The sequence below is a fragment of the Paramisgurnus dabryanus genome, chromosome 6, assembly GCF_030506205.2.
Source record: "Paramisgurnus dabryanus chromosome 6, PD_genome_1.1, whole genome shotgun sequence".
NCBI classification, from domain to species: Eukaryota; Metazoa; Chordata; class Actinopteri; order Cypriniformes; family Cobitidae; genus Paramisgurnus; species Paramisgurnus dabryanus.
This window is the reverse complement of record NC_133342.1, coordinates 10,685,721-10,697,768: the sequence shown is the minus strand read 5'-3', so window position 1 is coordinate 10,697,768 and position 12,048 is coordinate 10,685,721. Positions and strand designations below refer to the sequence as shown.

The window sequence follows — 12,048 nt, the reverse complement described above, 5'->3', positions numbered from 1 at the left end:
TGATTGCTATAAGCACAGGTCAATCTCACTACACAGGATAAGTTACTCACAGCACTGGGGATCTTCGTTCACACAGAGCATTCGCTGGAACACAGGTAAGTGATTGCTATAAGCACAGGTCCAATATCACTACACAGGATAGGTTACTCACAGCACGGGGGATCTTCACACTCACTCACAGACAGTGGGCTTTCGCTACAGCGTTGGTGCACCGTATTCCTTCACCCGTCCACTCAAGCTTTCCGGGCGTCGTAGGGACTGATGGATCCAGTGGCACGAAGCCGAACGCTTCCCAGAACTCCCCCTCCTGTTTCCACAACCGGGGTCACGAGTTGGGGCGAACTTTCGTCGAGGCTCCGCACACCACGGGCTTCTGTTGGACAGGTCAGTATACACAGCTATGATCCTCAATCCGCACGGTGCACTTTATACAATACTCACTCCTATCCACCACTGGGCTTCACCACTGCCTGCTCTTTAGAGGAGTGAAGCTCTCGTGGACACACCCGGGGCCAAAGACTAGGTTTTCTCTCTCTCCGTAGGACTCAGGCCACAACAGATGTCGTCCTCTCGCGACCCGTCCGAGGCTGGGCAGTTTGGTCGCTACAAACACAGCATACACACAGCAAGCATAACGTGAACACCATTAATAAGTGAAACTCACCCACAGCACTCTTGTACACACTTCACGTGATTTTTAATCGACCTAGCCACCTGGCTTCGACTTCCTCGAGAGGATAGTTGGGCGATAGTTAGGCTACCGATGAGAGTAAGATGTATGTTATTCACAGCCCCAGCGTGTTGTTTATCACTCCTCTGGCTCACCCGCGCTTCCTTTTCCCGCAGGGCCACTGCTTTACTAGTAAACGGCGCTTCTTACCAAATATCTCGTCCGTGTTTCCGGTCAACCCGCGGCTCGCCCACGCTTCCCTCTCCAGTGGGGCCAGGGACCTCAAACACAAAAAGACACACACCAAGCAACTCCTCTTCCAAGTATTGCACAGAAAAGTACTACAGCTGTTACTCACTCTTCGTTGTCAATAGTTTCCTGTACTTGCAAACTCAATGGCTCTGTATCCGCTCACTCACGAGTGAAATCACCCAGTATTCCTTCGCCCAGTTGACTTTCCTTTTCTCTCTTCCCCAGGGGAACGATCTGACCAGCGTAGTCCGTCTGCAAAGCAGCAACATAGCGTACACAAAGTACACAACAAGCACCCCGGTGTGGTGTCCCTTTAATTTCTTCACCGCCCCGTCCTTTTCGCCTCTTCTGGCGGCCGCACTCTTTCCTTACACCATAGGCGAATCCCGGATCAACGGCGCCCTTTCGGCTCCTCCAGGGACGGGGCGTGTGGTTCGGTTTGCCCAAGGCATAAAGGGACTCACGCCCGAAAACAGCTCTCCTCTTTGTGCCTCCTTGGACCTTTTTATGTCGCTTGGCTTTACTCCCTCCTCCAATCGTGTCTGTCAACTACATTCGCCACACCTGTTGCTCATTTTCTCCCAATCTGTGTTGCCAGGGAGACCAGGAAGCGAAATGGTGTTTTTAAAATCGGGTCTGGGCGGAAACCATCTTCCCGGAACCTTTCTCCGCCACTTTTGGTTCCCGCCCTACCATAGTCACCTGGTGACACGGTGTTTTGCATGTTAGAGTTTCCGTCATGAAAGCATTGTTGACTCTGATGAGGACTACACACCGGAGACAATACCGCTACCGCATCGTTGACTCGGGGAAAAGCCACACGATATTTACTCTCGTTTGATTTCTTCGTTTATTCCTTTTTTTGCCTTGTTTGCCTTCGCTGACTGGATATGCAGGTACTGTAAGTTCTGAATGCTCTTTCTCTGTTGTACTTTTGCTCTTCCTAGAGTGCCTCATGCACTTTCAAATCAATCGGGTGTGCGCATGTGTGGGCGTTCCTGTAGCAACGGGTGGTGCCATGGTCGCGAGAGAGAGTGACAGTCGCGCAAGCTAGGGATGCTTAACGATTAATCGCGATTAATCGTTAGCAGAATAAAGTTTTTGTTTACATCATATATGTGTGTGAACTGTGTATAATAACTTTGTATAAATAAATGTACACACATGCATGTATATGTTTTAGAAATGTTTACATGTGTATATACATTTGTATATTTATGTATAATTTATATTATATATAAATATAAATACTTAATAAATACATTTTTTTTCTTAAAATTATACATGAATGTGTTCATATTTATATATATATATACATATTTATTATACACAGTTTACACACATATGTGATGTAAACAAAAACTTTGATTCTGCTAACGATTAATCGCGATTAATTGTTTAGCATCCCTAGCGCAAGCCAATCATTTGTTTCGTCCCGAATGGAAATAATTAGCTGTGTTTAAAACAGTTGTGAAAGGTCTACAGACACTCGAGTTTTATACTCTCTTTTTCAGAGTACTTACATTTTAATTATGTATTGGTATATAAAGAAGTTGGTATACTAAAAAAAGTTTTTTAGATAATTCCTGCCTATTCTGCCTTTAAGTCGAACTTGAGTCCGAGTCTCAAACTCGAGTCCCCATCTCTGCATGCCAATTACATGTGATACCAATTTTACGTGTTCGCACATACATAAGTTCTTGCATATTTTTTTAGTTAGTTCTTAGTTATTGCCTTGATAATAGAAAATATGAGCTAGGCATCATGTATGACAGTTGCCACAGTGTGATATGAGCTACAAAATGACCAGATCCTGTCATGAACTTGGCCTATAGTAGTAGACATATCTTGCATGTATAGGGCTTATTTGTGGATATGAAGAAGCAATACAGAAGACCTATATGGCCTGTATATGCACATATATGCACCTCAATTTTGCCTATATATGTGGCATATATACGCATATGCAGCAAATATGTTATCATATATGGGCATATCTGCTGCATATAGGTTTCATATATCCTCATATAGGTTCTTTCCATGTCAACAGAGAAGTCAACAAACTGCTTCATATCTTCCTTTACAATTATTATTCTTTATTAACAGACTCGAAGTCCAAATATAAAAACACATACCAACATACAAGCGTCCATAATATATAAAAAAAAAAAGCATACACAATATAACATCCATAATATATAAAAGAAACACACAGTATACAAACATCCACAAACAACCACAACAAACATACCATAAATAGCACATAGCACAAATGTGTGTCCAATATTTAAAAAACATACAAATGTTGATTCCAATATTTCCAGAGACTCGAGGAGTATCTTGTTACACTCATGTTAGGGTCCACCAAAGACCTAATAATGACATTCCTAGACTCCGTAAGCCTGCACATAAATTTAAACATTAGTTTCCTAAGCAAAGCTCCGAAAGTGGAAACATTACAATTGACAAACATCTTGCTTGCACTTTCCCACCTTGGGTACTTCAACAAAATTCTAAGAGCATCATTATATGCCACCTTTATTTTATTCATCTTTCCTTTACTATGGCGACACCATAGATGTGCTGTGTAAAGTGGAGTACAGTAAGCTCTAAAAAGAGCTATTTTAACGTCATCAGTGCACATATGAAATTTTCGTGCCAACATATTTGCCTGCGCATATAATTTATAGCACTGGCGCTGAATATCATCATCATCACTTAGGTCATCCCTAATAATGTGACCCAAGTATTTTACTTTAGTAACAATATCCAGTTCTTTCTCAGACAAATAAAAGGAGGGAAACTTTAGCTGCTGATCCTCCTTAGTTCGTACTATCATGATGACACTCTTTTTAGAATTAAATGTGATGTCATATTGCATACCATATTTTTCACACACTCTAAGCAATTGTTGCAACCCAGCACTATAAGGTGACATAACAATTAGGTCATCTGCATACATTAGGTGATTAATGAGCTGATTCCCCACCATACATCCAGTCTTACACTCCTCCAACTCTCTGGATAGGTCATCAATATACAAGTTAAAAAGAATAGGTGACAATATTCCACCTTGCCTGACCCCATTAGATACAGGGAACGGGTTGATGTTGCTTTCCCCCATCTAACCTGCATGGTTTGATTTGAATACCAATGGTGCAAAATTCTTATTAAATATGGAGGCACCCCTCGCTCTTGCAATTTAGTAAACAATTTACCATGATTAATATGGTCAAAGGCTTTGGACGCATCCAAGAAACACATAAACATTGTTGTATTGTGCCCCTTATACTTGGAGACAAGTTCTTTTAAAGCATAAACACACAAATCAGTGCCGTGTTTGTTTTTAAATCCAAATTGGTTGTCAGTTGTTCCAATATATTCCTGTAGCCTATCAAGCAATATTCGTTCTAACACTTTGGATAGTACACTAGCCAAAGCAATTGGTCTATAATTTTGTGTACTTGATGCTTTACAGGTTTTATCTTTAATGACTGGTGTTAGCAGTACAGATAGCATTGAGTCCGGTAGTATCCCATGAGACAACAATCCAGTTAAACACATGGCAAGTAACACTGACAGTCTTTGGCTTGCATATTTCAGGTGCTCAGCTGTTATATTATCAGGACCACATGCTTTGTTTGCAGCCAATTTCCCAATTGCACCAAACACTTCATTAGGCCTAATAACCACACCATCATTATTAACCACATCACCAACCTTAAAATCAATACTCACAACACAATTAAAAATTCCCCTAAAATGTGTGCCCCACAATTCAGCAATATTTTCATCTCCAGAGATCCCATCAATACTTGCTGGCAAAGACGCCTTACTGTTCTTAGCAGTTTTAACTTCTTTCCAAAACTCATACCCATCACTCTGCTGCAATTTTTTAGCCATAGAGTTTGCCCTCATCAGCTGCACTACATTATAATGTTATATTCTACATACAAGTGTTCGTAGATGTCAACATGCAACAGCGAATGTTCTTGTGTAATATACTGTATATCTGAGTGTTGCGTTGTTTTTAATTGCAACATTGCGCATAAAATAACGCCTCAGCGATGTCTCCATTGTAAAATAATAGTTTGTTGATAACGGTACAGTCATTAAATTTACATCTGTCACTATGATTACAGGCCTTCTGTGCGAATATTACACAAGTTTAACAGTTGCTCGTTCAGGGTTCATATTCATACATACTGTATTAGAGCTATGACCCTGTATTATTCGTTGAGCAAAACCAATGTGGACTAAAACAAAGCCAAGTGTGGGTGTGCTGGAGATTTTGCTGTGTACATTGGCTAAACCAATTTTTTTTTGTGGTTCTGCTGGTTTTTTCTCTTTCCCTTCTTATTCATCTTTTTTAGTGATTCTGTTTATTAACAGCATGAGTTTATCATTAATGGTCAATCATCACTTCATTCATCTCTTCATTATCTCATTTACTTCATTACTTCTCATTTACTTCACACCCATAATTGGCTTTGATTTAGTCCACATTAGCTTCAGTTTCTACATAAGGTAAATGTTAGAAAAAGTAGTGGCAACCCAGCTATGCTCATTCATAGTGAATAATAGTACGTATGAAAAAATCCAATAAGGATTCAAGCCCCACCATAGCACAGAGACAGCACTGCTTCACAAACGACCTTCTTTTAACATCCGATCGTGGTGAAATCTCAGTTCTTATATTACTAGTAGCATTTGACACAATAGATTAAATAGACTAGAAATCTATGTTTGCATCAGTGGTCAGGTGTTAGCATGGTTAAGGTCGTATCTAACCAACCGCTATCACTTTGTTTATGTAAACGAGGAAGAGTCATATCACTCCCCGGTTAAATACGGCATAACGCAGGGATCAGTTTTAGGTCCAATCCTGTTTTTGTTATATATGTTATCTCTAGGAGACATCATCAGGAAACCCAAAGTAATTTTTCACTGCTACGCAGTAGCTTTAGATCTGCTCACATCCTAGCGAAACCCACCAGTTTTCTAAAACAAAGCTAAAAGACTGTTATAGCGATATTAGTGACTGGATGGCAAATAACTTCCTTATGCTAAACTCCAAAAGACAGATACTTATTATTAAACCTAATCGCTCCAAACAAAATATGTCCAATTACAAGTTTCCCATAGATGGCTGTACTGTGGTGCTGTCTTTCACAGCCAAGAACCTAGGTGTGATGTTTGACATTCTTCCATCTTAGAAATATCTCGAAAATACGCCATATGCTGTCTGCATCAGATGCAGAGAAGCTTATCCACGCTTTTATGACCTTTACACTAATTACCAGTTAAATATCGCATACATTTTAAAATATTGCTAATCACCTATAAAGCCTTAAATGGCCTAGCACCTTCGTATCTAAGAGAATTACTGTCAGAATACAATCCATCATGTACACTGCGGTCGCAAACTTTGGTTACTTGACTATCCCTAGATCCTTTTCCTACTTAGCCCCTAAGCCAAAAGCGTTCGGTAATCAGACTCAGTCCATCAATTTAAGTCTAAACTAATGACCTTTTTCTTTAACAAAGCATTCACATAATTTCCCTAGTAAGTTTACTTATCCCACAATAGTTAGAGTGTCCGGAAAAAAACATTTACATAACTCGTCTGGGCAATATATTTATGCCGCTATAGTTTGCCTGTCTGGAACCGAGCGAATATTAAACCACAACACTGTGTGACACTTGCATTACATGTGAACAGCCCCTACACCAATAGGATTTTCTTTCTCTTTCCCTGTCTCGTCCTTAATCCCGAGGACAATAGGACTAACAGACCCAGTTCCAGGTGCCGTAGAGGTCATCATGCCACTGATCTACTGGCCTTCCTTCAACGTGATGCCCAGCCAATGTCAGACCAACGACCACCAGCTATATATTGCAGCCTTTTCAAAATGTCCAAAATAGGATTAGGATTTCAACTCTATAACTTGCATTTAAAAACAAAACCTAAATAGGACTTAAAGAGGTTCAGTTTTATAGTTAAGAGGAAATAAAACTGATGTAAACTGGTTACTTGGACAACACCGCAGAGAACAGGGAAATGGAACTTAACCGCTAAGGGAAAACTTATTTGCATCATGGGATGTTAGCGGATGATCATGAGATGTTAGTTGGCGAGTACAAAAGGTCATAAAGAGTAACAAAGGACCAGCAGGTCACAGTTACACTGCTGGAAATGTGCTAAGGAGATAATCACACAATAAGGAATTAAACCAACACTATGTTTCACTCAATACACTACAATGTAATTTAACTTAATTGACCCTTTGCTAAGCCACGCCGAAAACCGCCACAGGCCATTCGTGGTTTAGCAACCGTAACTGGCGCAGGGGTCTGACAAACTCGAGTGAGGGAAACATGCTGAAACGTTGTGAATATGGATTGTGTAAATCTGATACCCGGCCCTAAGAGTCTGGATGGGGTGGTGGATTGTTTCCCTCCAGAAAAATAAGATGATTAAGGGCAAGACAGAGGCTGACTGACATACTTAAAAAAATATTTCAGCATTTTGTTAATAGACAGCCTATAGTACCCCAATCGATCGCGACTCTCCCGGGGTTAGTTCTATAAGTGGGAGAATGTTATCATTGCAAAGTGGTCAGGCTGATGTCTTGAGTTTATTCCACTGTTTGATTTATAATTATAAGAGTATTTTCACAAACTTCACTGTGCATGAACAAAGCTGTTCCTCAATTTGTGTTTTCCATTTGAATGGTCAGCGTATGAGGTGGCTGCTGCTTGTGTTGAGACCTAACGTTATGCTTTAGCTTCGATTTTGATTACATTATTCTCTAATCAGTTGCATGTTATGTCATGGATATATCCCTTGAATACATACTGCAGTCCCTTTTGTCCTGCTTTCTCAGATATTTTAACTGTTAGCCGAAAATGAGTAATTATCTCCTTGGAAATGTCTGACACCGGTACATACATACTGTAATAGACTTGCCAGACGCGAAAGCTTGACAGGCGTAGCAACAGTAACTAAGGAGGGCGGGGCTTAGCGAAGAATCAATTTGATTGCTCTTTGCTATGATTACCAAAATTAGGGTACACTCTTAGAACGAATGTGTTAAAAACAACACAATCAGTGAAAGTTTAGGAACAACACACTAAATTCTGTGAATACAAACATCTCTGTTTTATTATTGAAACAACAAATTTTGTGTAACTTTTAACACAACTTCAACAGAAAATGACACACAATGAGGCCCTATTTTAACAATCTAAGCGCACGTCTAAATGGGCATGTCCGAACCCACTTTTGCCAATTTAACGACGGGAAAAACGGTTTGTGCGCCGAGCGCATGTTCGAAAAGGGTTGGTCCTTTTTTTAATGATTAATGGGAGTATTTTGGGCGTAACGTGCAATAAACCAATGAGAGTCTCAGTTCTCATCCCCTTTAAAAGCCAGTTGCGCTGGCGCTATGTCTAATCCCTATCACTGCATGAAAAGAGGTGTATCCGTACTAGGAAACTCCTGTAAACACCACTGATTTTCGGAGGTATCTACTAGTTCCACTGAGGGTAAACTTCTAATTCCACCAAGTTAGGAAACTCCCGTAATGATACCAATTCGGATGTATCTTGCTGATGGGATATTCCTGTGGTATATGCAGCCATTTGTTGCCATGGCAAATAATCCCATTGAAGATTTTGTCAGGGGACATTTTCACACCTGCAGAGGTACTGGGATTTCACACCTTTGCACAATTCTAGTGTCCCCATTGGTGTTTAATCTCAACACTGATTGGTTGCTTTTAAAACCCCCTCCCAAAACTCTGACAACTATTGGGACACAACTTTGAAACTTTCCAGTTGAGATTATTTGATTGGTTACACTTTCTATTAAGCCCAACCCAAGCCCTCATAGCTTAGTGACTTCATTGGTTATTTGCCTGCTATGCAGATAGACTACAATCCCCCCCACTATATATATATATATATATATATATATATATATATATATATATATATATATATATATATATATATATATATTCATATTCATCCCAAAACCCTTAAAAAAAAAATAAAAAACTTGAATTGAGTTTGAAATGTTTATTTAATAAAAAACTGAACAATTCACAATTGTCACAATCACAAAATAATATTATACACAAATATTAAAAGTTGCATACATAAACAGTACTATTTAAACTCATAAATATACAGACAGAGAAAGCAATATTAGAGTAAAATAAAACAAAATAAAAGCGACAATGAAAACTACATTCAAAGCAGTACAATGTAAAGTAGCAGTGGCGGCTCGTGACTGCTCATCCGAGGGGTGCAAATTCAAAATAAGTGTTCGGAGTGTCATGTGTGTTGCTTGTGTTTTTAAAATGTGTTTGTTGCTTCATGTAAACCATGTGCATCACGTGTTTAGTCAAAACACGTGATGCACATACACGCAGAACACATATTTTGAAATTGGGAACCACACAAATGACTGGCTATATACATGTTGTGACAGACTTTGCATCGAGTGCTCACAAAAAAAGAAGTCACCAGCTGCCACTGTAATGTAGTAAATATCTAAATAAAATGAACAACAACTATATTGATCTTGCTTTAAGAAATCAGTCCTACACTGCAAAAAATGACTCTTACATAGTATTTTTGTCTCGTTTTCAGTAGAAATATTATTTAAATAAAATGCTTTTTCTTGATGAACAAAATGACCTAAGAAAATAAGTCTAGTTTTAGACAAAATAAATAAATGCACACAATTTAAGTGAATTTGTGCTTAAAACAAGCAAAAATATCTGCCAATGGTGTGAGAAAAAATCTTAAGTTCTTTTTTCTTAAAAACTTAATTCAAGCACAATTTTCTCACCCCATTGTTATATATTTTTGCTTGTTCAGGCACAAATTTACTTAAATTGTATATTTTTGTCTAAAAACTAGACATTTTCTTAGGTAATTTTGCTCATCAAGAAAATACATCTTGATTTAAGAATTTTTAGTTTTTCTACTAAAAACAAGATAAAAATCCTAAGTTAGAAACTGATTTTTTGCAGTGTTGATTCAATTGCAGAGCTCTGTCTTGGAATTATTCAAGAATTTCTCACTGTAAAACCTAAAAGTTAACTAAACTCAAACCATTTAAGAAAACCGGTTGCATTAAACCATTTAAGTTTTAAAACACATGGATTTGAGTACTGTGAACTTAAACAAATTGAGTCACATGCAGTTATGCACTTATATTTAAGTTCACACTAACTAAATATAAGTGCATAATTGCACAAGACTTAAGTTCACAGTACTCAAATGTATGTTTTTTAAAACTTAATGGGTTAAGGCAACCGATTTCCTTAAATGGTTTGAGTTAAGTTAACTGTTAGGTTTTACATTGTAAAGCATATACTTGTCAGCAAACGTAACATTGATGCACCCTCATCTGGACAGACATCTCTTTGGAGCCCTTTGGAAATATAAAAGTACATATAAGTTTTTGGCATAATACTAATACACATACACACACACGACAAATCAAATGACATAGAATTAAAGTTGTACATTTTAGAAAGTTTACATTAAACCAGTGGTTCTTAACGTTATTCCTGGAGGCCCACTGCCCTGCATGTTTTGTATATCTCTTTTATCTGACAGACGTGGTTCAGTTCATGGAGATCTCTTCTAATGAGCTGATGATTTGAATCAGGTGTGTTAAATAAGGGAGACATACAAAATGTGCAGAGCAGTGGGCCTCCAGGAATAAGGTTAAGAACCACTGCATCAAACTGTACAAAGATACAACAATATATGATCAAAGAACTTCATAATACTTCATAAATCTTCTTACTTAATTTTCTGTGTTGATGTCCTCAGAGTCTCTGTGTTGTTCTGCAGCTTCATTACAGTAGGCTACTTCAATATAGTTGTCTATCAAACACAGAATAAAAAAATAGAATCACATACATTACAACACATCTATTTACGATTTAACCTCTTTAATTTAATAACTTAATTATTAAACTTACATCATTTTGGCCAGATTGCAGTGACATCAATTTCTTCAGTGTCTGGATCAGTCTGATGTTTTAGCTTTCACTGTTACTTCCTTATATTTCTCTGGCAAACACAGAATTAAAAATTAAAAATCACATATCACAACACATCCGTTTACTATTTAACATGTTTGCTTTTAATTTAATGTAATCATTGAATGATTAAACATACATCATCTTTACCCAGAAACCTTTACATCGTCCACAAAGTTGACCACAGTGTACATGACCTCTGTAAACACAAACATGAATAGACTTCATATTTAAAAAGATGAAGAACAGCAAACATATAACGTTTAAATATATTATGACTCCAAGCTTCTTTACAATTAGCATCTAGGTTCTCTTAAAGTGAAGCTGGCTTTGTTACAAATCAATATAAAGCTATTAAAACAGTCTTGAAAAATAAGCAGCATCTACCAGAACTGAATGAGCTTTTAAAACAACAAAAGATCGTCTGTACCATTTAAAATAGCAGAGAGACACTTGCTAGCTGCTAACATTTCAAACAAACGAGTTACTTTTGTTTTGTTTGTTTTAAGCAAATAACGTCTGATCTTGGCTTCTTTAAAGTTTTGTTTTTAAAAATTTAAACATCGAATTGATTCTTTTAACAGCCCGGTTTGAATGTAACTTCGCGTATTTTTAACCTCATGTTTACCGCTGTGTACCACGTATAACCTTAATGTTTTACTGTTTGTGCTTTAAATTCAAACAGTTTTAGTATAAAGACAAAAACGAATCATAGTGAATAACATAATATGAACAAATAGGCAACCGATCAGCGCGATGCAGACAAATGAATTAAATCAAACTTACCTTACTGTTAATGAGCAAACAAACAAACAAGAGACGGAGTAGTCCAGGCAGTAACGGTTCGCGATTTGAATTTTCCGTCAAGCCCATAGGTTGAGCAGTCGCACCTGAAGGGTGGGGGCAGTCAGATGAGTGGGTGCAGGTGCATTCTGGGAAATGTAGTCCTTTTCTTTAATATACTTTTTTATAATCCGCATTTTCACACTATGCATTGTTCTTTATACTTGATTATTAATACAAAATAAAAAATATTTTTATAAAGTTTATTACGTTTAC

At 37.9% G+C, this 12,048-nt stretch overlaps 1 long non-coding RNA gene across 1 annotated transcript; it reads right to left on the bottom strand.

The window, feature by feature from the left end:
* Nucleotides 1-9,774: 9,774 nt before the first annotated feature.
* On the bottom strand, nt 9,775-11,952 carry LOC135744311 (uncharacterized). Its single transcript, XR_010530714.2, has 5 exons — nt 11,776-11,952; nt 11,129-11,188; nt 10,930-11,020; nt 10,752-10,831; nt 9,775-10,370 (listed from the first exon to the last, which is right to left on the bottom strand). It is a non-coding gene; the product is annotated as an uncharacterized lncRNA (long non-coding RNA).
* Between the last annotated feature and the right edge of the window lie 96 nt (nt 11,953-12,048).